The following is a 23,547-nucleotide window of genomic DNA, read 5'->3' on the forward strand; positions in this document are numbered from 1 at the left end:
TTCTTCATATGACTATGCTTTTGTGTTCTTTTCTTTAGCAGATTGTCTAATTAATAAAGGCAGTAAGCTGATATTTTAGGTCACATGAACTTCTTTTGAACAAGTGCATAATGTGATATAATTGGAGGGTCTAATAAATACATAATATGCAAGTTTGAAAACTACCTGGAAGAAGTACTTTTATGATATGGAGTTTTGTAAGATTTTTTCCTCACTTTCTCCAATATTTACTCCTGGGGGTAGCTATTCCACTGTGCAAGTGGCCATCGTCTGCTGCAGAGTGTTTTTGGGAAGGGTTTGCAATGCCTCATGTGGGTAGGCTCAGTGTCCCATGATGCAGCTTTCTCCATTCCATGGGCTTCCTAGTATGTTTCATGCTACTTTTCAACAGCCCCTGTAAACTGCTTACCTGCCATCTGTCAGAAAGCAAAGATCCAGTGTTGCTCTCCAGTACTGTGATGAGCATTGTGAACACTGTGCACCTGATTCTGCATTTTATGAGATGAGACTCTGATGCTGGTTTCTGCCCTGCTGTGTGCCATGGGCAGAAACAATTCAGGATTGCTGCTGTCATTCGTCGAGCAACTGCACACGGTGGACCGTCGGTTCTGGGCTTGAGAAACAAGGACTGAGTAGTGGGGTCACATCATTATGTAGGTATGGGATGACAAGCAGTAGCTGCAGAACTTTTGGATGCACAACGCCGCTTTCCTGCAACTGTGTGTGGAGCTCACCCCAGCCCTCCAGTGCAGGAACACCGAAATGAGAGCTGCATTAACAGTGGAGAAGTGAGAGGCAATTGCTGTGTGGAAGCTGGCAACACCAGACTGCTACCAATCAGTCACGAATCAGTTTGGAATGGGGAAATCCACTGTGGGAGTGTATGTCCAGCTGTCATTGTGCGAATTGTCCCATGGGGTGGAGAGCCTGGGGTATTGCTCAGCCCCCTGAGGAAATGAGGAATGTGGGGGGAGGGGGACTGGTGGGTGCAGGAAGGCAGTTCTGTATGGGCAGCAGGGGGAGGCGGGCATGGATATGTTCAGCCTTAAGTTCAGTGAGGGACTACAACATGTTTGTTTGCTCCCTGGTCAGCGTTATCATAGGTTCTTGCCCGTTTCCGATCCTGACCATCCCTCTGCAATTTCTCACTGATGCCTCCCTCCATGCTCTTTGCTCACAATCTGAAGCACCAGATGACTGCAGCACCTCCTTGAACATGTCTGCCTTACTCTTCCAGTTTCTTTTCCTTATCCGAGTGAGGTACTCCACTGTTGTGTGGGAGACTGTTAAGGGCACACCTGCAGCTGCTAAAGAAACAAAAGACAGAGGGGTTTTTGTCAGTGCACTTACACTCTTGATCCAAATAAGTAACCAGCACATCTTTCCTTGGCACTCCCATAGTGCAGTGGTAGCCCCTGGTCTGGGAGGGGGTGAGTTGGAACAAAAGTAGGGGTACCCAGGGGATATCAGTACCAGCGCATAGCAGAGCTGGTATGCATTTGTGTGCTGCCAGGGCAGATAGTTGTCCAATACAGGTATAACTAGGGGCACCCCCAGAAATTTTTTCCATGGCATGCACCCCTGGGTGGGGGAGATGGTGTTATACCAATAAATTAAAAACCAGCAGGATCTTATTAAAGGGAAAAAGGCAAAATACCAAATTTATTGTGAATACAGAAAGAATCATAGTAAGCAGTTAGTTATAGTTATAACATTCCATTCAATCTCATATTTATTCACACATTCATTCCTACACGCACACACACACACAGACAGACACAGGATCTGCAAGGTTGTTATCATAGTTACCAGCCTTAGAGTTGCTCATGCCAAGCCACTGGCCAAGTGGCCTGGACATGAGGAGGGAGCAGGGCCTTGTCAGATGCTCATCTGATGCTCCTGGAAGTTGGTTTGCAGAATCAGAGCCCCAAAGCTCTCACTTTGTAGAGTCTATTTTATAGGAATTTATTCCTAGGCCAATCTGTGGGAATTGCTTCATCATGCTGTTGCTGAATCAGTCATCAGATGTCACATTCCTAACGGCTCCGTGCTGCCAGATGTTATCTTGTTCTTTGGTTCTCCCATTCTTGATGCTGTTGGGTGGATTCCAGTCTGCCCTCTGGGGGTCTTCTGGTTATTTCCACTTGACGCCTTCTTCAGCTGATGGACACTGGCTTCTTAGGCTGGCACCTCCCTGATCATTCAGTTATTATCCACACCAGGCATCCATCCACATACATCCTCTATCTCTATTTTAATCACAATTGTTAATACAACAAAAGGGCGGGGAGTGTCTGGGTGCTGTTTCTGTTGTTAGAGTATTGCTTTGAGTCTCTCTCTGTGTGAATTGCTTTGAGAACAGACTCTGTCTTAGAATGTACTAACGCAATTAGCAGCTTGCAAGTTTCACACATAGAGGGAGAGAAACAGTACCAAAAACCAAGAGATCTCTTAATTAGTAATACCCTGGAATTTAAACTATGGGAAATCAAACTCATTTGTGATTTTAATACAGAACTTCTTTAATATGGTCCAACAATGGGACACCAGGGTTGGTGGTGGTGGTGTTGAGTCCTGCCCCCAGGGGTAGGTGGAAGAGAGACCCAAGCAGTATGGGTTGGAGTCTGCCCCTGGAGTTGGTTGCTGAGTGTGGGGCAGGCTCACTCTGCAGCTGCAGCCCCAGTCCCATGGGGCTGTCTGGGCTCAGCTCCCTTCTTTGGGCATTGCAATGTGGCCCAGGCATCACAGCACCACTCAGATTTGGCTCAGCCACTCCTCCATAATGATATGAGGGTGCTGACTGGGTCAAATTTGAGTAAGTGGCGCTGCAACCCCATTCACCAGATTGCAATGCCACTCTCGCAAATTTGGCCTGGCCGGCTCCCCCATTAGGGGCCTTGTCAAATCTGAATGGTACTACCACCCTGGAGATTACAATGCATGGAGCAGGGAGCCAAGCCTAGCCAGCCCCACTGCAGGATCTGCTGCTTCGGGTACCACTGGGCATGGCAGGCAAGATCTGTGATAATTTGGGGTCCCTGAGTCAGAGTTCAGGGAGGTGTCAAGCTATTTTGTCTGTCTGTTGCTATCTGTTTAGCAAGATGATAGTTTTATTTCTATGCAACTGACAAAGAAACAGAGTTGAGAGATAATAAGGTATAAGTTCTGAGCTCTTCACTTGTTTTTCTGTCTTCAGGAAGTGGATAGTCAGTCTGGATATTGGTATTTAGTTAAACAAGACTTCCATAAAATATATATTTAATATGCAAGAATATTCTTCCTGTGCTGGTCTGTCTTTTTATCAGATATTTTAACTCTCCTGCCAGACTAAATTATTTTTTGTCCATTGGATGACCTCAGCCTTTTAGCTGATCATGGTTTATTTGAGTCAGGGGATGTCTCATTTCAGGAGAGTTATCTTTGAAAAGTGTTTTGTTTTCTCTGAGCGGGAAACTGTATATTCAGCTTTGGGATTTATACTTCCATAGCAGCCAAAAATAAAGGAATGGATAAAAGTAGCACCAACAGGGATTCTCTTATTTTACTGTAAATTAGTGCTAGTCACTCCTCTATTATATCAGCAGTCAAGAATTAATTCACCTAGACTTTGCATTCTACCTAAATGGCAGTGCTATGTGTGCACTTCAGGGGATTATACATTACTTCCTATCACAGTATTTGACAGATTGTACAATCAAAGTAGGGGTGTACCTAGCAGTCTTAGTCTTGACTTGAGGATAAAATGAATGGCATTGAGCTCCATGCAGTATGGCATGCGTTATATGAGTTTTATTGCTAGGGCTGTAAACTGACTTTTAAGGTCTATTTCCAAGAGGAGAAGAGGACAATACAGTGGGTGAGACTTTCAAAATTATCTCTGAATGGGAAAGTTAATTTTAAAAGCAGATTTCAAACAGCCAATTACAAGTCATGATAGACATACAAATACTTGTTTAGATAATTGGGATTGGGTACAAGGTTATCGTTATGAGAAACCAAATAAAGATGAACCTGGAAAAATTGCCAGGGGTTTGTCCCCTGTAGAAACAGATGGTGGGATTTCAAAAGCACTTTAATGAGTTAGGTAGTCCTCTCCAGTTGCAAGCCAAATATTCATTTGCATATCTGTCATGGTCTTTAATCAGCTGTTTTAGATGTGCTTTTAACGTTAAATCCTCTGAATGTGCAGAGGTTTAGTAAATACACTTGAAAGAAAACAAGTATAGTGTACCATCTAAAACCAGAAATAAGGACCAGGGGGATCTCTGGTAGCGCACTGTAAACACCACTTACATGCAAAGCAGAGAACTATTTAGCAGTTGCTGATGTTATCAACTCTAGTGTCAGAAATGTAGAACTTGGGCCTTGGCAGATGAGTGGAAGAACTGAATCTAACTTGCAGTAACTTAGACATGAGCATCAGAGGATGAATATTAGGTATTTTACATTTATAGCTTCAAAAGTATTCAAATAGTGCTCTTGTGTTAGGCATGCCAAATATTAATGCCCTAATGATAACACATTTCTATTTCCATTCCCTTGTTGACAGTTAATAATCTGCTCAAATCAGCAGACACCAAATTCTTCACTGTGGAGATAGAGGACTTTTTTTTTTTTTTTAATGTCACAAAAAGAAATAAATCTGTAAATGGCCTCCTGAGATGACTCTAACTAAAGCTGGACTAAGTTAACTCTTACAACGTATTCTTCTATTACTAGTGTTGCGACAGACCATGTCCACTATTAATTAGTATTACTTATATAGCACTGTAGACACGCATGACATTCTACAAAACAAAAATGGAGTCCCTGTGGTAAAGAGTTTATACATTAAAACCTCAGTTCTGTAAAGATTTAAGCATGTCCCTACCTTTACATACTGTGAGTGGCAATGTGTAAAGTTAAGGATGTGCTTAAATCTTTGTTGGATTGGGGCCAGAATTAAGACCAGGACAAGAATAGACTGCAAGAACAGAGCACTGGGGTTAAGAGAAGATGAGGATGGAGATAGTAAGATAATAGCACTTGGGGCTGAGGATGTAGGAAGTAGTGCCCATGTCATGAAGGTTACATAATTTTGGGATTTTAGTTGAAACTTATGACTGAAAGCCTCATTGAATAGGTGGGTTTTGAAAAAGGACTTAAGAGTGTGGAAGCATGGCAGATGGAAGACTCCTCGGAGTGCTGCAGTAAATGAAAGAGGACACGGAGGCAGTAGGAAATGAACAATGAAAGATATAGTCAAACAGCTTGGGTTGAGCAAAGAGTATGGGAGTGCAGAGTTTGAGAGTTAGGGATTATGGCTAAATATATGGTAAAGTGTGACTACTGTTTCTCAGGCAAAACTTGCTTGTTTTATTGTTACATCATCCTCCCCTTTAATCTGTTTTATCAATTTTGTCACAAATGAAGATTGTGATCTCTTCGGGGGCAAGGAATGTGTGTTACTTTGTGTCTTTACAGTCCCTAGCACAATGGGTCTTGATCCCTGATTTTGGGCCTCTAGATATTACTATAATAATAAAGAATAAGCCACGGAGAGCCTAGAAGCCATAAATGAGAGGCTTGAATTTGATCCAGGAGCCCCTATAAAACAAGCAAAAGAATTTTTGGAAGGGCTGAATTTTTTTAACTTAATATTTTCACTTGGTAATCTGGAGACAGGAAACTGAGTGGTTGAGAACTTTATTTTTCCTGTTTGCTTCCCCCCCACTCCACTTACTATTGATGATCATGGGTCTGGTCTGGCCTATGCTACAAGTTAGGTCAATGTAAGCCGCCTTGCATTGACTTAGTTGAGCATGTGTCTACACTTAAATTTGTCACCCACCAACATACAGTGATCTGTTACGCCACTTCCCTGAGCTGTGTTAAGCCATATTTAATGTGAGCTTGATGCAATGCTAACACTGCGTTACTTAGATTGACCCTAGCAGTCCTCCAGCAGCTGTTCCACAATGCCCGACAGTGACCGCTCTGGTCACAATTGTGAACTCCTCTGCTCAGAGGTCACAGAGACCACGTAGCAGTTCTCCATTGTTGTGTGCCCAGCTGACCATGCTGGCCACATGCTCCAGATGCTCTCCAGCTTGGAGTAGACAGGAGACATTGGATCTCCTGGGCCTGTCGGGAGAAGCTCGGACCAGCAATAGAAACGTGGATATCTGAGTAGGTTGCGTGGGGGATGCAAAAGGAGGAGTATGACAGGGAAACGACAGCAGTGCTGTGTGAAAGTGAAGAAACTGCATCAGGCACTTCAGAAGACCAGGGAGGCCAACAGTTGATCTGGTGCTGAGCCACAGATTTGCCGCTTTTACAAAGAGCTCCATGCCATATTTTGTGGAAACCCCAGTACTACCCTGCAGACCTCTGTGGATACCTCCTAGGAGCTTGAGTCACAGGCCCCTGGCATGAAGAGCAAGGATGAGGAGAAGATGGAGGAGGATGGGGAACATGTGACGTGGGGTGGGGTGGTCCTCTAATGCTGCAAGCTAAGACCTGTTTGAGATTCTGCCATAGTCCAGTACCTTCTGGTATTTGAGCATGGGCGAACCCAATGCAAGGGAGGAAACCTTAGGTAAGTGTGTAATTGTATTTCCCATTACAATGATGTATTGATAGCACCCCCAAGTTAACAGGACACAGCTATTGACCTTTCATTAATTTACTTGTACTAGAAGAGGTAGCGGTATAACAAAGAGAGGTAGTGTTATTTGCTTTTTGTTCCCGTGTAGTTAGGTAAAGGGGGAGGGGCATGTGGAGCAGTTTGTTTACGTACACAGGAATGTCCCTTGAATCCTCCTGAGAGATCTCTATGAAACTTTCATGGAGCTACTCTGCAATCTCTCCTGAAAGTTTCTAGGGATGGCAGCCTTATTTCTTCCTCCATGGTAGGATGCTTTCCCATGCTAGTCATTGATAACTTCAGCAGACACCAATGCAGAGCACAGGGTAGCAGCATACGGTTCCAGGCAGCGTGGGGATGCCAGCAGCAGCTGTGCTTTCTCTACCTTTGTTACCATCATAAGTGAGAGATGGGCTAAAATCACCACTGCCTGTGGAAAATGATGCTGGTATTCAATGCCATTGCCCTATACTCATAGTTCATGCAACTGAGCAGTTCCCTTCTCATTTTTCTTACCCCTGGCAGGCCATATTCACTAGTTCTGTGAGTGTTACCATGCACAAGCACTCTGAAGCAGAAGTGTCAATAAGCACGTCTTGTTTAAAATTTACAGGAGCAAGGGAAGGGAGTTGTGAATCTTAACTATAACTTTCTATTTTGGTTATACTGACAATGATACCGCTGTGTGTTTTATCTGCTGTTGTTGCAGCCTTGAGGGGTTCACCCTCCACAGGCTTGGAATACCTGAGCCATCTTTACTACTTCACAACATATGCTGCAGAGTGCTTAGCAGTTCAGAAAACAGTCCCTTACTTGTTACTGTACAGTGTGACTCAACTCATAGGATCAGTGACAAACCGTGTAATAATCATAAATATACAGCAAACACTACAAAATTAATAGTGCAATGACAGTGTTATATTCATAATGTGCATCAAGCACCACACAATTCCTAACAGGTCCCAAAACAGCAGGGCCAGGTAGAGCACAGTACATCACAATGATTTACTGTGGCTCACTGTTAAAGTGGTCTTTTGAAGCCTCCTTGAGCTGTATAACTCCGCATTGAGCTCTTCTAATAGCCTTTGTATCTGGCTGTTCAAACTCAGCAGATAGCCGATCCACCTCTGCCCTCCACTCTGGCAGCAACTTTTCCCCCTTTGCTTCACAGATATTATGTGGGACACAGCAGGCAGCTATAACCATTGGATCTCAGAGAAAAAAAGCATCCCAATCTTGTGAATATACAATCTACCAAAGTGAAACTTACAAATGTAGATTTTTTCTTACATAACTACACTCAAAAATAAAACAATGTAAAACTTCAGAGCCTGCAAGTCCACTCAGTCCTACTTCTTGTTCAGATAATCACTCAGACAAACAAGTTTGATTACATTTACAGGAGATAATGCTGCCTTCTTCTTGTTTACATTGTCACCTGAAAGTGAGAACAGGCGTTCTCATGGCACTATGGTTGCCGGCGTAGCAAGATATTTATGTGCCAGATGCACTAAAGAGTCAAATGTCCCTTCATGCTTCAACCATCGTTCCAGGGGACATGTGTCCATGCTAATGACGGGTTCTGCTCGATAACAATCCAAAGCAGTGCGGATTGAAGCATGTTAATTTTCATTATGTGAGTCACATGCCACTAGCAGAGGGTTGATTTTTCTTTTTTGGTGGTTTGGGTTCTGTAGTTTCTGCATCGGAGTGTTTCTCTTTTAAGACTTCTGAAAACATGCATCGTACCTCGTCCCTCTCAGAAATTGGAAGGCACTTCATTTTCTTAAACCTTGGATCGAGTGCTGTAGCTATCTTCAGAAATCTCACATTGGTACCTTCTTTGCGTTTTGTCAAATCTGCAGTGAAAGAGTTCTTAAAATGAACAACATGTGCTGGGTCATCATCTGAGACTGCTGGCACATATATGGCACAATGCGAGTAAAACAGAGCAGGGGACATACAATTCTCCCTCAAGGAGTTGAGTCACAAATTTAATTAACTCATTTTTTAATGAGCTCCATCAGCATAGAAGCACGTCCTCTGGAATGGTGGCCAAAGCATGAAGGGGCATACGAATGTTTAGCATATTTGGCACGTAAATACCTTGCAATACTGGCCATGCAACTACCTGTTCTCACTTCTGGTGACGTAAACAAAAAGAGGGCAGCATTATCTCCTGCAAATGCAAACAAACTTGTTTAACTGAGCGATTATCTGAAGAAGTAGGACTGAGTGGACTGTAGGCTCTGAAGTTTTACATTTTGTTTTGTTTTTGAGTGCTGTTATGTAAGAAAAAAGATCTACATTTGTAAGTTTCACTTTCATGATGAGATCACACTACAGTACTTGTATGAGGTGAATTGAAAAATACTATTTCTCCATCATTTTTACAGTGCAAATAGTTATAATAATTTACTTTGATTTCAATTACAACACAGAATACAATATATATGAAAATGTAGAAAAACATCCAAAATATTTAATAAATTTCAATTGGTATTTTATTTAATAGTGCGATTAAAACTGCGATTAATCATGATTTTTTTATCACAATTAATTTTTTTGAGTTAATTGCTAGAGTTAACTGTGATTAATTGACAGCCCTAGTCACAACTGAATTTCATGCACTGATTAACTGGAGAATACTTTCCTCAACAGCTACTTCAGCTCACTAATGCAGTAGCAGAAGCTTTTTAAAATGGTTTAGGAGATGTATATAAAGCTTCCTTCTGATGTATGTTCTCAAAGTCAAGTGGCACTTGGGTCTTGCAGCAGAGAAAATGTTTGATAAAATAATGGTTACTTTTGTCAAAGGCCAGGATCTCTGTGAAACTGTTCATCGCCAAAGCTCTTGAACTGGCTGAAGGGTTTTCTGAAGAGCAGGTTTGTCAACAAGTGATTCTTTGTTGCTTTGACAAAGATTATTTTCTGTGTTTAAAGGAGCCGTTGTGATGTTGAAGATCCTGGTCTTGGTTAAATTGTTGATTTGGAGTGAGCCCTGCCTGTGAATCAGTTGAACAGTAGGACAGGTTGAAAATTTCCTTGTTTTTTTTTTTCTTTTTTCTTTCTTAAAATAACTTAAATGAGACTATCGAAAAAAATCTAATTGTGAAAATTTTGTTTCAGGAGCAAGGCTTTTTTTTTTTTTTGATGGAAAATATTTTTATGTGAAAAGCCAGCTGCACTGTTCTGCTGATTCATGAGCAGAGGTCTTAAGCCAATTGTATACATTTCAATAAAGAACAGAGTCTTCAACATAGCAATGGCTCCTTTCATGCAGCAGAGAACCTTCATTTGCTCCTGAACCAGTTCTTGGATAAAAGTCTTGTCTAAACAAGCAAGTGGCACTGGTTTAACTTTAAAATGTGACTATTTTAAAAAAAATGACTCAGTTTTAACTTAAAGCTGGCACAATTTTCTTGTGTATTTGAGGCCAATGGTTCTGTTCTCTGTAAAAGAAATAACTGGCCAGGAGTTGGGAAATTAAAAAAAACCCAAAGCACCGCACATGCTCACACAAAACTAAAAAGCAAGAACATTAAAAGTTAAGGCTCTCAACTTCAGTTTGATCTACTCCCTTCCCTCTAGACACACACCTTAACACCAGCATAATCACCATACGCTGCAGACCAGAAACATAGCTGTACTGAAGTAGTGTTCGCAGACTTCCAGCACCCCAATGTCCAAACCTGCAAAACCTTGTAAACCTGTGCATGTTTGGAAGGGACTGTGAGGGTGGAGGGGGAAGGAGTCTGGTTTGGTTTGTAGAGGTGGGTGGACTTAGTTTGGGTTGGGGGCACTGGAAGGCTGGCATCCCTACTAGGGCAGAGTTCAGATTGTGGTATGGTTGTGTGCTAATAATGAGGTGTATGCCTTTGGCAGAGGAAATTTACTGTTGGTAACCTTAACTTCATTTAAAGAACAAAGTATAAGGTGTAGAGCAAATTTAACTGACACACAACACTGTGTGTCCGTACATGCTCATTAAATGAAATTCACTGTTGCTGGAAATAACACAAATCAGTTATACTTCATTTGTGATCTTTCACTAGATACTGACTATAGCGAACTACAACCCATATTTTCAATATGATCTAAGAATTGCTTGAGTTTAACTGTGAAAGAGCAAAATATTGCAACTCTGGATATTATCTCTGTCAAGGTTCCTTCCCCACTCTGAACTCTAGGGTACAGATGTGGGGACCTGCATGAAAAACCTCCTAAGCTTATTTTTACCAGCTTAGGTCAAAACTTCCCCAAGGTACAAAATATGCCACCCTTTGTCCTTGGATTGGCCGCGACCACCACCAAACAAATACTGGTTACTGGGGAAGAGCTGTTTGGACACGTCTTTCCCCCCAAAATACTTCCCAAAACCTTGCACTCCACTTTCTGGACAAGATTTGGTAAAAAGCCTCACCAATTTTCCTAGGTGACTACAGACCCAAACCCTTGGATCTGAGAACAATGAAAAAGCATTCAGTTTTCTTACAAGAAGATTTTTAATAGAAATAGAAGTAAATAGAAATCACCTGTGTAAAATCAGGATGGTAGACACCTTACAGGGTAATTAGATTCAAAACATAGAGAACCCCTCTAGGCAAAACCTTAAGTTACAAAAAAGATACACAGACAGAAATAGTTATTCTATTCAGCACAATTCTGTTCTCAGCCATTTAAAGAAATCATAATCTAACATATACCTAGCTAGATTACTTACTAAAAGTTCTAAGACTCCATTCCTGGTCTATCCCCGGCAGAAACAGCATATAGACAGACACACAGACCCTTTGTTTCTCTCCCTCCTCCCAGCTTTTGAAAGTATCTTGTCTCCTCATTGGTCATTTTGGTCAGGTGCCAGTGAGGTTACCTTTAGCTTCTTAACCCTTTACAGGTGAGAGGAGCTTTCCCCTGGCCAGGAGGGATTTCAAAGGGGTTTACCCTTCCCTTTATATTTATGACAATCTCTATTCTTCACTTATTTCTGCCAATGTATCTTCCTCCAAAATGTGATGCCCTTTGGATCATTTCTATTATGAAAGAAAACATAGGCTCAGTTAACTGATTTTATTTATTTACACTGTGTGAATTATGTACATGCATGGAGATTTTTCTATATTCTATCTATACGTGAACTATTTGTACTCTTTTTGCTGCTGACAGGTATGTTTGTTCATCTGGATAGTACTTGTCCCCGGAATAAGGAAAAGGTGTTTAAAAGGTTGAGCCTTGATCAATGAAACAATCAGATGAACTAGATCTCTTAAAATAGACTTGAGCCACTAGTGCTGAGTGCGTATTACACATTCATTTTTAGGTGAGTTAGTGAGGTATTTGTTGTCTAATCGTGCACAGTTGGTATTTATTCAGGCAATGAACCCCACCACTTTATGGAAACAAAGTATGATCGTTTTACAGCAGGGGCGGGCAAACTTTTTGGCCTGAGGGCCACACTGGGTTTTCGAAATTGTATGGAGGGCTGATTAGGGGAGGCAGTGCCTCCCCAAACAGCCAGGTGTGGCCCAGTCCCCGGCCCCTATCCAATCCCCACCCCCGCTTCTTGCCCCCTAACAGCCCCCCCCTGGAACTCCTGACTCATCCACCCCTCCCTGTCCCCTGACTGACCTCCCACACCTGACTGCCCCCCCGCCAGCCATCCAACCCCTCCTTTCATTCCTGACTGCCGCACCCTCCCCCCGCCCGGGACCCCTGCCCCATCCAACCACCCCTTCGCCCTGACTGCCCCCTGGACCCCTCCCCCCATTCAACCCCCCTGTTCCCCGCCCTCTGACCGCCCCGACCCCTATCCACACCCCCACCTCACCCCCTGACCACTACCCTGAACTTCCCTGCCCTCTATCCAACTTCCCCTGCTCCCTGCCCCCTTACTGCGCTGCCTGGAGCACCAGTGGCTGGCGGCGCTACAGCTGGATCACCCAGAGCATCAGGACGGACAGCCGTGCCACCTGGCTGAAGCCAGCCATGCCACCGCGCAGCACAGAGCACTGGGTCAGGCCGCAGCTGTGCTGCTCGGCAAGAGCTCGGAGCCCCGCCCCCAGAGCATTGAGGACGTGGGGAAGGGGGAACAGCAGGGGAGGGGCTGGGGGCTAGCCTCCCAGGCCAGGAGCCCAGGGGCAGGGCAGGAGAGTCCCGCAGGTCGGATGTGGTCCGCGGGCCGTAGTTTGCCCACCTTTGTTTTATAGTATGGTTACACTGAAGCACTGTGTATAAATATCATATAGTGATGGTGTCACTGTTTAACGTAGCTTTTTCTCGTATTAGACACATCTATTTGAATTGTAGGTGTTCATAACAAGGTTTTCTTGTTTAATGGCGCTCTTTGCAAACTAATTTTTTGGGGGTGCTTCTTGGACACTTCTGCTGTCTTTCAGCAGTAAATCTGGAGAGTGATTTTAAATATGTCTTGTAATACTAGCTGACTAACTTTTTGTCCTGTCTAAAAGCTGGTAGTCACAGAGGTATGCAGTTTTAAATTGCAATGAAAGCAAGTGAATTAAATGTCTGGTGGGATTTCCTGGAGCCAAGACTTTTGAACAACTTTAGAAAATATATAGTATCAAACTTCCTACCTTCCCTTTCTTCCTCCTAGCTACTTCCCTCCTTCACAACTAAACAAACGAACAAAAAACAAAACTCTAACTTTCTAACTCCATTTCACATTAGTCATGTTATAAATGTTTTCCTTTTGGGGTGGGTGGTTGTCCACAGTCTGGGATTTTTTTAATAAAATGTAAAAGGTCTGCATTGTTCCTGGGAAGTACATCTGTCCTCCAAACAAACCAAATAAGTTGTCCCCTAATATAAAACTTTTTTGTTTAAAAATAGTTCATCTTATATTGGGACACCCATATTGAACACTTTATGGTTAACTTGGACTGAGGACAAGTTAGGCTACTTTTGCCAGCCAACAGGATTTTTACCACCTTGTCCTTGGTATGTTATACCAATAAAATAAAAACCAGCAGGATCTTATTAAAGGGGAAAAGGCAAAATGCCACATTTATTGTGAAAACAGAAAGAATCATAGTAAGCAGTTATAGCTATAACATTCCATTCAATTTCATATTTATTCACACTCTCTCTCTCTCTCGCTCACACACACACACACACACACACACGGTCTGCAAGGTTATCATCATAGTTACCAGCCTTAGGGTTGCTCATGCCAAGCCACTGGCCAGGTGGCCTGGACATGAGGAGGGAGCAGGGCCTTGTCAGATGCTCATCTGATGCTCCTGGAAGTTGGTTTGCAGAATCAGACCCCAAAGTTCTCACTTTCTAGAGTCCATTTTTATAGGAATTTCTTCCTATGCCAGTCTATGGGAATTGCTTCATCATGCTGTTGCTGAATCAATCAACAGATGTCACATTCCTGACGGCTCCGTGCTGCCAGATGTTATCTTGTTCTTTGGTTCTCCCATTCTTGAGGCTGTTGGGTGGATTCCAGTCTGCCCTCTGGGGGTCCTCTGGTTATTTCCACTTGACGCCTTCTTCAGCTGATGGACACTGGCTTCTTAGGCTGGCACCTCCCTGATCATTCAGTTATTATCCACACCAGGCATCCATCCACATACATCCTCTATCTCTATTTTAATCACAATTGTTAACAAAGTAAGATGAATACAGCAAAAGGGCGGGGAGTCTCTGGGTGCTGTTTCTGTTGTTACAGAGTATTGCTTTGAGTCTCTCTGTGTGAGTAGCTGTTGTTACAAAGAATTGCTTTGAGAACAGACTCTGTCTTAGAATGTACTAACACAATTAGCAGCTTGCAAGTTTCACACATAGAGGGAGAGAAACGGTACCAAAAACCAAGAGACCGCTTAATTAGTAATACCCTGGAATTTAAACTATGGGAAATCAAACTCATTTGTGATTTTAATACAGAACTTCTTTAATATGATCCAACAGGTACCTAAGTACTTAGAATACTGTTAAAGTTTTGTCTGAAACTTGCAGACAAATGTATGAAATGTATACTTCTCAGTTTCTGTGAACAGAGGAGAGAAATACATTGTAAGACTAGTAAGCTGCTTTGTAGGTCTGAACTGGCTGCTCATTTTTTTAATGAGGTTCATTGGATATAAATGGTGATGGGAAGATAGATTTATTTGGAATTTCTGCCTTTTGGCTATTGCTCCACGAGTCTGGTGTACATGATGTGTTACAGTCAACTGGGCAGGGATCACGGTTTAGTCCCATGATATAGCACGTTTGGCTAATGAAAACTGCTTTCTTAGATCAGACAACATCTCGTAAATAGTGGAAATACGTGAGTGTAGATAAAATAGTAACTTGTGAACTGTTGTTTTGGAGAGCCAAGCTACTGATACTTTTGACCACAGTGTGTTTTAAAAACCCTCTGTACAGAACAGATCAGCTTGCAATATTCAGTTGTAGAGGTCTTAAGAAAGAGAATTATAGTAGGTGCATGGTATTGACTGCTACAGTCATGTTGAAACCATTTCCATTATAACCCTGTTTTCAGTCTTTCATAGCTTGCTGAAATTTTTTGTATTTGATCTCTGCTTTAAGGCAAAATCATCTTGGAAAGCGGGGGTATGTGAGGAGGGGGAATAGTTTCTGCTTCTGGAAGAGGAGAACAGGGAGAGAATTACTTTCCCACTATATAAGAAACTATTGTATGGATTGAACAATCTAAACAATTGAATTTTGAAAGTTGCTACTTGATGTAAAACTAGAGTAATTGGGTTTTGAGTGATAAATAAACTGAGGCTGGAGAGATGGATTTCACTTTCCACGTTGGAACCAAGTATGAAGCTGCAAAGCACAGACTGTCTATGTACACCATGCTTATGCTCATTAATAGGGCTACGTTTTAGTCACAGGTATTTTTACTAAAAGTCATGGACAGGTCACGGGCAGTAAACAAAAGTTCTTGGCCTGTGACTTGTACTATATACTAGGGCTGTCAATGAATCGCAATTAACTTGTGATTAATTCAAAAAAATTAATTGCGATTAAAAAAACATGAATCCTGATTAATCGCATTGTTAAACAATAGAATACCAATAGACATTTATTAAATATTTTTGGATGTTTTTCTACATTTTCAAATATATTAATTTTCAATTAAAACACAATATAAAGTGTACAGTGCTCACTTTATATATTTTTTACAAATATTTGCACTGTAAAAATGATAAAAGAAATAATATTTTTCAGTTCACCTCATATAAGTACTGTAGAGTAATCTCTTTATCAGAGAAGTGCAGTTTACAAATTTAGTTTGTTACATAATTGTACTCAAAAACAAAACAAAAAAAGTAAAACTTTAGAGCAGGGGTCTCAAACTCAAATGACCACGAGGGCCACATGAAGACTAGTGCATTGGCCTGAAGGCTGCATCACTGACGCCCTGCCCCCATTCCATCCCTACCAAGAGGCCATGCCCATGCCCTGCCTCTTCCCGTCCCTTCCCTGCCCCCATTCCAACCTCTTCCCTGAATCTTCCATGATTTTGATTTGAGACAAGGTGGTTAAAAATCACAATTGAAAAAGATTCTTATTAGTTTAGATCAGTTTTTTTTATTTACATGTTGATAGTACTTCTAATTTTAAGTCTTAAATTGATAAAGTGGATGAATGTTTTCTGTTTTTCTTCTAATTTGTTTCCCAGTTGTTAGTAGAATTTCATATTTTACATAGAGGTGTTTTTTTTCTACTACCGTTTCACATTTAAGATGCTTATCAATGCTGAAAAAGACAAGTCCAGAGCCTTAACATCCTTACTCTGAGAACACCACAAACTTGAACAGCAAATAGCACAGGCTGTATTTGCAACCAACACCACCTTTTGATATATTTAACTTCCACAAGTCAAGAGAGCTGAAATATTTTGACCAGGCTATACTTCTCCATCAGGGTTTACAGTTTTAAGTGAATGGGACTTGTGCTCCTAAGCATAGCTGGCCAAAACTCAGGATTTCAGGTTTGTGAGAATTTTTTTGATATTTCAAAATTTCTTGCAAATTAGAAATCCTGAAAAAATGGTGTGGGCTCTGGGGTGGGGCCGGGGATGAGGGGTTTAGGGTGCAGGAGGGGGCTCCAGGCTGGGGGGGTAGGACAGAGGGATTCAGGGTGTGGGAGGGGGCTCTGGGCTGCGGCAGGGGTTTGGGGGTGCAGGAGGGAGTGATAGCTCTATCTTGGGGTGGGGCTGGAGATGAGGGGTTTAGGGTGTTGGAGGTGGCTGCGGGTTGAGGCAGGAGGTTGGAGTGCAGGGGGAGTGAGGGCTCTGTCTGGGAGTGCAGGTTCTGGAGTGGGGCTGGGGCTGAGGGGTTTGGGGTGCAGGAGGGGGCTTTATGTTTGGGGGGGCTCAGGGCTGGGACAGGGGGTTGGGGCATGGGCTTACCTTCGGTGGCACCCGGTCAGTGGCGCAGCAGGGGGGCTAAGGCAGGCTTCCTGCCTGTGCTGACTCCATGCTGCGCCCCGGAAGCGGACAGCAGTTCCGGCTCCTAGGCACTGCTCTCGCCTGCTGGTGTTAGGGGTGGGGTCAGTCCGAAGAGCCCCGTGGCCCCCCTGCCTATAAGCGGGACCTGCTGGCTGCTTCTGAGGCGCAGCACAGAGCCAGGACGGGTACGGACTAGCCTGCCTTGTCCGGTCAGCGGTGCTGCAGAGATTTCGGTGCTGACTGGAGCCGTCAGGGTCCCTTTTCGACCAGGTGTTCTGGTCGAAAACCAGAAGCCTATTCACCATATGTATAGTTAATTGTCTTTTCTGTATAAAGGTTTTGTGTGAGAAGCATTTTCTATATTGAAAGTAGTAGTTCACATTCGTTCCAAAAATATGTAATCTGCAGTTTACTAAAAAATAAATGCACAGACTGGTTAATCCTCTAATGTTTGTGAGGAAGAATCTTAACAATTTTGTTATAGTTTTATTTCAGAGTTTGAAAGCCTGCAGCAACATGTAACATTATTAGTAAATGGAAGGTCAAGCCAAATAAACTGGAATCCTGCTTTACATCTGTACTCCAGAAAAGTAGGAAACAAGTAGCAGCAAATAAATTTTTTGATAGTCTTAAAATATACGGCCATATTAAACATATAATTTACTGTATTGTAAAAACTTTTATACACATTACTTATTAATACTAATTTTTGTTAAGGGATTTTGTGGAATAGGACAGCTTTTTATGTGGAAAGTAGTCCAGACAGTTTGTTCACTAATTCTGAACGGTTTCAGAGTAGCAGCCGTGTTAGTCTGTATTCGCAAAAAGAAAAGGAGTACTTGTGGCACCTTAGAGATGAACAGATTTATATGAGCATAAGCTTTCGTGAGCTACAGCTCACTTCATCGGATACATTCAGTGGAAAATACAGTGGGGAGATTTATATACATAGAGAACGTGAAAGAATGGGTGTTACCATACACACTATAAGGAGAGTGGTCACTAAGATGAGCTATTACCAGCAGGAGAGCCGGGGGGGGGAAGGGGAGAAAACCTTTTGTAGTGATAATCAAGGTGGGCCATTTCCAGCAGTTGACAAGAACGTCTAAGGAACAGTGAGGGGAGGAATAGTTTTACTTTGTGTAATGACCCATCCACTCCCAGTCTCTATTCAAGCCTAAGTTAATTGTATCCAGTTTGCAAATTAATTCCAATTCAGCAGTCTCTCGTTGGAGTCTGTTTTTGAAGTTTTTTTGTTGAAGAATTGTCACTTTTAGGTCTGTAATTGCGTGACCAGAGAGATTGACGTGTTCTCCGACTGATTTTTGAATGTTATAATTCTTGACGTCTGATTTGTATCCATTTATTCTTTTACGTAGAGACTGCCAGTTTGACCAATGTACATGGCAGAGGGGCATTGCTGGCACATGATGGCATATATCACATTGGTAGATGTGCAGGTGAACGAGCCTCTGATAGTGTGGCTTATGTGATTAGGCCCTATGATGGTGTCCCCTGAATAGATATGTGGACACAGTTGGCAACGGGCTTTGTTGCAAGGACAGGTTCCAGGGTTAGTGGTTCTGTTGTGTGGTGTGTGGTTGCTGGTGAGTATTTGCTTCAGGTTGGGGGGCTGTCTGTAAGCAAGGACTGACCTGTCTCCCAAGATCTGTGAGACTGATGGGTCGTCCTTCAGGATAGGTTGTAGATCGTTGATGATGCGTTGGAGAGGTTTTAGTTGGGGGCTGAAGGTCATGGCTAGTGGCGTTCTGTTATTTTCTTTGTTGGGCCTGTCCTGTAGTAGGTGACTTCTGGGTACTCTTCTGGCTCTGTTAATCTGTTTCTTCTCTTCAGCAGGTGGGTATTGTAGTTGTAAGAATGCTTGATAGAGATCTTGTAAGTGTTTGTCTCTGAGGGGTTGGAGAAAATGCGGTTTGTATCGTAGAAAATGCGGTTTGTATCGTAGACAATGGATCGTGTGGTGTGGTCAGGGTGAAAGCTGGAGGCAATAGCGGTCAGTAGGTTTCCGGTATAGGGTGGTGTTTATGTGACCATCGCTTATTAGCACCATAGTGTCCAGGAAGTGGATCTCTTGTGTGGTCTGGTCCAGGCTGAGGTTGATGGTGGGGTGGAAGACAAACACCTACAAGATCTCTATCAAACATTCTTACAACTACAATACCCACCTGCTGAAGTGAAGAAACAGATTGACAGAGTAAAACTATTTCCCCATGTTTATTTCCCCACGCCCCACTGTTCCTTGTTAGTCTCTAAGGTGCCACAAGTACTCCTTTTCTTTTTACTAATTCTGGAGAATTCCATATTGGCATGATGAAATACTGCTGTTTATCAATCAAGCAGGATATAGAGTTTGTCAAAAGTATGTTTCTCTCTGTTATAGTGTAGTGTAAATAAGAGTATAGGTTCCATCTTATGTTAAATGAAGACTTTTCTTTTCTTTTGATTGAGACCTGATTTCATACTGCACTTTGGCAGTGGTTTCTTGTTGTAACCTGCTAACTTTAATTTAAGGTGTTGAAGATAACTGTTATAAGATTGGTTCTGCAAAGAAACCTGCTAGTAGTGTCCATCATGGATTTCACTAAAGATAAAATGTACCTTGTATCTTGAGCAGGTATTATAAAATATTTGTTACTATTTATTAGTGCTGTTCGAAATATTAATTTTTATTGCTAGAAGCAGAAATAACTGACATTTTGGGAGTTGTTGAACTCAAGGTTAACTATAAGTTGTCACCTTGTAGCAGATCGCTGACTCACTGGCACAGCACCTCCTGCTAGTCAGTCTGAGAATTAACTTATCCAGCTCATGAGTGCTTCTGTGGGCCAGTGTCTTGCCCACTGTTGCTGCCCCTATGCAGTCCCTTTATCCCCACCACGTGTAGGCCACACATCCCTCCCAGACCACGGTGCCCCTTACCTTGGGGTGTTGCCCCTTACCCAGTGAACCCCACTCCCCTGAGCCTACCTCGCCTCAGTGACCCACTGCCAGTCTTCATCTAACCCCATCCCTCAGGGGCAAACTGCAGTCTGAAGTGGCCAGTCATCATTGGCTAGGGCGTTGGACCTGTTGCCTGTCTCTGCAGCCCCAGTACCTCTTTAGGCCTTCCTGTCAGGCCTCAGCCTGCCCCTTCCCCAGCACTGCTCTGCTGAAGGTACCCTGTGCTCCCAAGCAGCGTGGTCCTTCCCACCCCAAGTCTGGAGTGAGACTCCCTGCTTCCTAGCTCACAGCCCTTTTTATAACAGCCCTACCGGGCCTGGATTGGCTGCTACCTGCTTTCACCTGATTGGCTCCTTGGGGTAGCCCCTTCCCAGAGCTGGTTTTAACCCCTTCCAAACTGGAGCAGGGTAACCACCCCGCTACACACCTGTTTTAAAAAATAACACTTTTTTGGCACTGAGACACACTTTTTACAGTCTGGAAATACAGGACTGCTGTGTAAACTTCAGTTAAGATAAATATTCTAAGATTAAGGTTTAGAAAATACTTGTGTATGCTATTTAGTAGTAGTTTGTTCTATAACTCTTTCTATCTTTAGTTTGTGTAACATCTTTCAGAAAGCGCTAATTGTGAGAATATTTCAAATAAATCTTTTAATGAGTGTGAACATACCAATACACTTGTTTACTGAATCATAAAGAATCCATGTCACTTTTAGTATAGTTTTTAATAATTTCTATACTGATAATGAAGTCTCATTGTGTTTTTTCACCATTCTTGAAATTCCTTGTACACAGCAAACATACAGTATACTGCATAATCCTCTGAGAGTTAAGAAGTAGATTAAAACAATCTTGCCCACTAGAGCATTAGGAATCTGTGTGCTGCTGAAATGTCTTTACTTTCACAAGATCTATTTTATCTTGATGTGTAATTTCAGTCATCTCTCATGTGAGGTCTTTATCTGGAAAAGTTCAATAGGAAAAAAAGTGAATGTAGAGCAAAATGTGCAGTATGTCAGTGAAGGGTCAGTCCTACTAATACTTGCTAGGAGTATTTCCCATGTAAATCTTTGGGCATTTCCGTAATCTGAGAACTTCAGATTGTTTAACTCTCCATGCTATTTCAATGGGTCAGTTTTATTTCACGAAGTTGCAAGTGTGAAAGGAAAATGAAATAAAAATTCACAATAAAGACTTGGCATATCTTTTTCATAATATTATTTATAATTTTATTTCATTTAAATAAAAACTGTAAGCAACACTTGTTTTGGATTTCTTAGTTTGTTTCATAGTCTCTTGAATAGCAGCACTATAAAGTTCACTACTAACTGAATGAATGTTTAGCATCTGCTGCTTCTCTTGCCTTGCCTTGCCTTTCCTGGGACAGCAAATTGACCAGGTTCCTAGCACTATGCTTCTTTATCTCAGAAGCCACTTATTTTCAACACCTAGGTTGGAAACTACTGATCTTTTTGGCAGGCTGTTTACCCTTTCCACCTTGGAAGTAGAATTTATCTCTGTTGTGAGGGGGAGGAATTGAAGGGCCAACCAAGAAAGGTCATTGGTTCAGTACCTTCTACTATTCCCTATAGTGGGCATAACTATCTACAGTGCTTCTTGTTGCACATTTCTTTAGATCCGAAAACACTGCAAATAAGTGATTGGGCTCCCATCTTGTGTCCCCCTCATCATTCTTTCTTGTGGCTTCTATTTCTCTCTCTTCTCCTCTCTTTCTTCTCTTCTTAAGGTTTTTTCCTCTCTTCTGGGTTTTAACTTCTTCCACTCAATTCTAGTTCTGCCCACTTTTTTCCACCCAGTTCCCATCAACTGTCTTATTTTTGTATTCCTCCCATCTCGCTTCCCCTAGTTCTTTCTCCATTCCCTTCTCTCCCTCCCTCCCTTACTTTATACTGGTCTTTACCTGTTTCTGCTGTAAGGAATGCATTCTTTCCTCCCCCCATCCCCAGCCACCATTAGGAAGAGTGGTTTATGTGTTCCATGGTGGCAATCCTGCAGCTTCCAATGACCTATGGAGGAGCCTGGTGCCCCTCTGGGGATGTGTGCATGCCTTACAGATTGGGCACCCCAGATCTATTTATTTCTTAGATGCCTCCCATTCAATCATTAAACAGCCCAGCCCTGCCTAATATGTGAAAGCTGATAGAATCACATCACAGAGCGGCTTCAGGAAATTTTTTTCATTGTTTTTTTTTAAAAAAACAACTATTCATAAATTGCCCAAAATGAGGATGGCAGTTAACAGAATGCATAGTCTCTGCGTCAACAAGCTCACAATCAAATACAGCCAACACAAGACTGTAGGGTGCTTGTGAAGACTGAAGTAGGAAAGGTGTACTGGAAGAACAATTTTAGGTGTGGCTTTGAAAGAGGTGGGCAAGAAGTGATAGACCAGTCATGAGAATTAACTTGTCTAGTACTGTTTTTAGTAACTTGCTTGTCATGTGTTTCCTTGTAAATTGGAATTTTGATAAATTAAAGATGGTTTAGCTTCACTGAATTGTCTATATTCCTGCCGTCTATTACCAGAAGTCAAGAAAAATAGCATTTCTGCAAAGACTCACAGTGAACTCTGGGAGATATCTTAAAGCAGCAATATACTTCAGGGTCCATTTTCTCCCCTTTTCCAGTGAAGGAAGCATTCCATCCTAACAAAGCATTTTTAAGGAAGCATGGCTAACTTTTTTCTTATATTGACTTCAATAGATGCAGACCAAAACTGGACATGATACTAATATTTCCAACTAATTTCACTTAGTATCAGAATAGCATCTTAATTTAATTAAGGTTTAGAATAATATTGCATAGAATGCAGAAGAAATATAGGTTGCATATTGTTTCTGGGTATACTTCTTGAGATTCTACTGAATCGAATCTCTTCCCTGAAATAACATGCTGACTGTGCATCATCCAAATCAATTGGCAAAAGTAAAGTTGGGATCTGTAAGATAATGTAATGTCCCTGTTTTAAAGCAAGCTAAACAGAATCTTGGCCAGCAATTAAAATAGGTAAACATTAAAGGAAGTCAACATCTAATTTAAGGTTTTCAAGCACATTTTGAACTCTGTTTGGAAATATCTGTTGAGGATGCTCATTAAATTGTTTATCGAAGTGGGGGGGGAGGGAAAACGTAGGATGTGCTACTTGACAAAGAACTAGAGTTATCCTATTTTATTGTCGCTAGCAATGACTGACAACTTGATAATAGAATAGATAAAACATTAGTGAAACAGTGATTATAAATTTCCAACTAGCTTCATGAAATAAATAGTGAATATTTTGTAACTTCAAAATACCATAGAACAACTCTTTTGGTCACCCTTTAGTGAACTATTTCAGAATGTTTGTTGCATCTCAATTTGCTGTGTGTGTGTGTGTGTGTAATTTAAAATGCTTGCACTTAAGTGCACTTATCTGATTTTCAAAATTATAACATTCTTTTTATGTAACCATTAAAATATAACCGAGTTTATAGTTTTTTTTTCTGTCTTTTGATGTTTCGTTAATG

At 41.9% G+C, this 23,547-nt stretch overlaps 1 protein-coding gene across 2 annotated transcripts in view; it reads left to right on the forward strand.

Annotated features, from left to right (window-relative positions):
- Positions 1-23,547, forward strand: part of TRPM7 (transient receptor potential cation channel subfamily M member 7) — a 130,678-nt gene that overhangs the window by 10,318 nt on the left and 96,813 nt on the right. The gene's annotated exons all lie outside the window — the stretch shown is intronic.

This window comes from Caretta caretta, chromosome 10 (genome assembly GCF_965140235.1).
Source record: "Caretta caretta isolate rCarCar2 chromosome 10, rCarCar1.hap1, whole genome shotgun sequence".
Classification (NCBI taxonomy): domain Eukaryota; kingdom Metazoa; phylum Chordata; order Testudines; family Cheloniidae; genus Caretta; species Caretta caretta.